Source organism: Hibiscus syriacus, unplaced genomic scaffold, assembly GCF_006381635.1.
Source record: "Hibiscus syriacus cultivar Baekdansim isolate YM2019G1 unplaced genomic scaffold, ASM638163v2 tig00110777_pilon, whole genome shotgun sequence".
Lineage (NCBI taxonomy): Eukaryota > Viridiplantae > Streptophyta > Magnoliopsida > Malvales > Malvaceae > Hibiscus > Hibiscus syriacus.
In genome coordinates this window covers 2,459,191-2,464,046 of record NW_024062858.1, presented here as the reverse complement: position 1 = coordinate 2,464,046, position 4,856 = coordinate 2,459,191, and the positions used below count along the sequence as shown (strand labels likewise).

Genomic DNA, 4,856 nt, shown 5'->3' with positions numbered 1-4,856 from the left:
TTAGTCAACTAATGATCTTCATCCAACATAAATCATTTTGATAAAAAATTTAAACGTTGAGATTAATAAGTTCCAAACAAAATAAAAGAATAGATAATCAAAATGATCATTTGTACAAATGTTAATGGTTAATTTTGTGATTATGCCTATTTAAAAATTGTTATTGACCTTGAACTTTGCGCCCTCTTTATCACTGGCAAATCAAAGGAGATTACAGTTATTGCCACGATCCGAAGTGTTTTTATCATTTTGCTTTTCCGTCAATTGAAGAAAACGAAACCCCAAAGGCAACAATGCATTGCCTCCAGAAATGAAACGAATCCAATTGGTTTTTGTAAAATCATATCTGCTAAATCACAACACTGTTTCCCGTTTTCATTTCTAGTTTCGATTCCGATTCCAACTCAGAGAACAAAAAAAGAAGAAAAATGGCCTCGAATCCTGCCCTGGAACCCGAGATCGGACCCGATGGACTCCCAAGGGAATCTCCTGTCATTGCCTACACTGAGAAGGTCACTTCTCTTCCTTCACTCTTCTCTCTTCTCTTTGTGTTTCGTGATTGCTCTGGTGAAAATGTCATACCGAATTTTTATGCGTTTTCCCCCCTGTGGCTGCAGTTAATCGAGGAAGAGCGTGTTCAACTCAAGAAGTATGTTCATATTGTTACTTTTAGATTTCTATTTTCGGATATGTCCATTGTTTTGAGCATTGATTTTCCACTTGTATGAGCTCAATTGTTGTAAACATGGCCTGTATGGACGATTCCGTATTCAGTAATACTAAGGAAACTATTCTTCTAATCCTTCACTGCACATGTTTACTTTGAAATATGTAGAGAAAACAAGAGGAATGTATAGACTAATATCTGAGTTTTCTATAAATTGTTGGCCTTTGAAGATTTACTTTGAAGCTTTACTGTAATTGAAATCTAGACAGATAGGAGCTGATTTGTGCATATGCATAGAGTTAGTTTTCAGATGAGTTTGATACTAAAAATGATAATTAACTCCTAAATCTCAATTGATTCAATGTTACTGCTTTATTAAGTCTTATTGTTCAGATCTGGAATTGATTCAATTTGCACATGAATATGTACTGTCATTTCTTTTGTGTCTCTTAATTTAGGGTTATCTTTTACTCGCTCACCTAATCAGGTTTAAGAAAGCTTTTCTTGTTTACTTTCTCGGGTTCAGTAATTAAAATATAACAATTTATTGTAAAAAATATATATTTATATCTAGTAATTTCATCAACCAGTCTGTAACATTTACTTGTACAAATTAAGGTTGAAAGAGGATTATACCTTATAAAGTTGTCTTTTCTCTTGTTTTTAATGTTCTTTCAGTTTGTTTCTCATGACTTCATTTTTTTTGGGATTTATCTAATCTCTTTTCATTCATACTTTCAGATACATAGAAGAAAATTATTCTAAAATCCGTGATGTTGAAAGAGAACTAGCAAATCTTACAATGGAGATGAAACTCACTGCTGGGCCTAAAAAAGCAGGTTGATGTGTTTTTGCCTGTCTGAAATATTTCTTCATTTATGTGTATTTTTCTATAGCGGACTGATTCTTATATTGCAAAATGCGTGGTACATACCTTCAGCCCTTGAACATATGAGAAAGAAAATCGAAATGTCAACTGAGAGAATACGTATTGCCAAGCAGAAGGAAGAACAAGCTCGAAAGGTTTGTGCATTCTTCATCTCTCTCTCTCTTTCTCTCTTTCTTCCAAGTGTAAGTGTGCTTGCATCAGGATTCAGGCCTTATATCTAATCTTTTCTTAATCGAAATAGAGTTGTCAGTATTATAGTTCTGCCTGTTTAGGACAGAGGTTAATATGGTAACATGACGTAGATTGATATAAGGCCTGTAATTGTAGATTGATGTAGATTTTGGAATTTACATACATAATGGTTGTGGTTTTATTTGAATCGATTAAGGCCTAAATTGATTTTTTTGGATTTGGTGGAGACTTCTGAATTATTTTTCAGTTTCTTTTACAATCCATTTTACTAGAAAGTACATTGACTTCCGGCTTCAGTTTTATCAGCTCTTTTATATGTATTTTAGACTTGGGAAGCAGCAGTAAAGGCTTTGACTGATGAGGAAGCAATGAAGCAGAAGTTATGTGAGGACTTAAAAAATCTGGTATACTTCTTTGCAGTAGGTGGATAATCATGTCATGCATTAATGCACAGTGCAATAATTGGATGCCGTTCATTTGATAGGTTCAAGAAAGCAGTAACTCTCAGTTTGCCCGACTTGAGGAGTTGAAAAGGCGATTGGAAGCTCTGAACCCAAGTAGGGCATCCACTTTGTCTTCTCATGTAAGATTTCTTCTCATGTAGTATCCAATAAATATATGCTGTTCGATGATAACTTCTTTAAAATAGGCATGTGACCTGCTGAAAAATGGTTGTCTTTTACTGTGTGTTCTGCCTGTGATTTTCTATTGCTGATCGTTTTTGCATTCACTATTATAAACTGGATTGATTAGGAGGTCTCGTATTGAAATGGAAAAGGTATTCTTGTGTCTGCACATTTACAAACTCAAGAAAGTTTCCTGACCATCTAGTTTAGTCCTTGTTGATTATTTGTTAATGTTTGGTCCCCTTTATTGAATTGTTCTATTAATCAGTCCAAACCGCCCTTTATTTGTAATAAAATAAAGAGGGGGTGGGTTAATGAAGAGAGATTGAAGTCTTAATTTGCTGTTCTATCTGAGATCATGTTTGTTCTAATATAATAAACTACTCTGGAGTCTAGATGTATGGAAATTGGTTTCAAGAATGCCAGCAACAATTCCCTGAGTTGCTCACGTTGAGTCATTTTGTAGACTCTATTCTCAGGCATTATTTTGTTATGCTTTTTATATTGTCAGGGTTTTGGATTTTTTATGCTGCGGTATATGTGTACATCATAGAATGATTTTTGAAAGATTTTGCCTTGGATCACGTTTAGGACATGAAAGCAGTTGGAGTAACACAGGGTGGTGTGAATATATATCCTTCCTCAGTGCCTCAAACAACAAATCCAGGCTCTACTGTTTCTGAGAATGCACCTAATCTAGGTAATGGTGGAAATGTTCCAGCCGCTAATGTGCAGAATCAACTGCCCCTGAACTATGGAGAACTAAAAGGAAAGAAGAAAAGTCATTATCATGGAAGAGGAAAAGGGATTGGTGCCATCCCAAGGGTCGAGGATCTACCGCACCCGGGTGGACAGGATCAGGGTTCGACGTGGATGGTAGAACCTAGGAGCCATTTGAGGATCAGGGTTAGAACAAATTATCAAGTTGGGGGTATCACCGGTCTTTCTCCCCCATCTCTTCCCACATTTCTATCCTTTCAATTGCATATAACTTGTTGATATGAGTGATGCCATTCGGCTTTTCTTTCATGAACAGATACGTGTATCATTTAGAACCTAGCAATGATAATAACAAGTAATAAACTCTTGTTTTGTTATCAAAGGGTGATGCCATTCGGCTTTTCTTATGGTATTGTGGAACTATTATTCTGTAATGGAATTTAGTAGTGTGTAATAGATTGAGGTTTTAGTGCATAAAGGGAAAGCAAGCATGAAGAATTTGGCATGCTTACACCAGAAGCAAATGGCAAGTGGAATTCCCATAGTCCTGACACTGACACACAGTTAATTTATAGTAAATGGATCATGGTATTCATGGGCATCCATCCCTTTGTCGGAAATACTGCGCCCACCACGCGCTTCCGGTCATTCATGCTTTAAAGTATACATTCTTAAAATAAAATATGTTTTTTGGCCCATATAAAGGGCGAGTAAAACTCGATTTTTTTTACTCGAGATTGAATACTCACCCCCTACCCATATGTTGTCCAAAAAAGCAAATGATTCTCAAAATATGTTTCTTTTGGATGATAGATTTGCGTTTATAGAGAGTCAAATCAAATCGAGTTCTTTTCTTTTTTTTTTGATGATTTAGATTTTCGAGTTGATATTGATCTCAAATCATAATCGGATAATGATAACTTAAGCTAAGTTCTTCTCTCTCTGGGCTTTTGTTGATTTAAATGTTTGAGTTTTTCTCACTACTTATGTCAATCTGATTTTTGGATTGATATAATCTCAAAATCATAATTGTTTTAGTCGATTGAAACTTGTTAAATTCAAGTAAAATGTTTATCTCTATCCTCCATCTATTTTTCCTCCTCATATATCTGTTCATTATCCTTCCGTGAGATAAACAAAAAAATTTATGTAAAAAAATACAAATTTTTAAAAAGTTATAAAATTAAGAAATTTAAAATCATGGAATTAGATCATAAAAGAAGATATAGAATAATTTTATTTTATTTTTCAAAACTTTTAACATCTCTCCATCCATGTTTATTTCAAAAAGAAAACAAATGAGAAAATTCCAGACATGTCATGGAAATAGAGGGAGACAACTATAGCATTACCAAGAGCAAGTGGTAAATAAGAAAGGATGAGTTATCTAACACAACATCTGTCATGTAGAATTCTAACATATCACATGATCTATCTGATCACAACTGATATTAGTTTCTTTTTCCTTTTAACTATTTCAATAAATTAATATAATGGGGGTAATGTCTGATATGATGTGATGCATGTGCCATGCACCGGGTCATTTGGCAAAATAATAATAATAATAATAATTCAGATTGTATTATCATGCAAACCATCCTAACTTTAAATTTAATATTAACAATAGAAAATAAGAATATATTTATTAAAAAAATTAAATTAATTTTGATTATTTATTTTTATTCATCCAATAGTCTTAAATATATGTAAATTAAAAGAGTTTTACATTGTGTAAGTGTACGGATAGACCCAGGGTAAACAG

The 4,856-nt window shown here is 33.8% G+C and overlaps 1 pseudogene; it reads left to right on the top strand.

Annotated features, from left to right (window-relative positions):
- The first annotated feature begins 244 nt into the window (after window positions 1-244).
- LOC120139856 lies at window positions 245-3,336 on the top strand (annotated as a pseudogene).
- The last annotated feature ends 1,520 nt before the right edge of the window (window positions 3,337-4,856 follow it).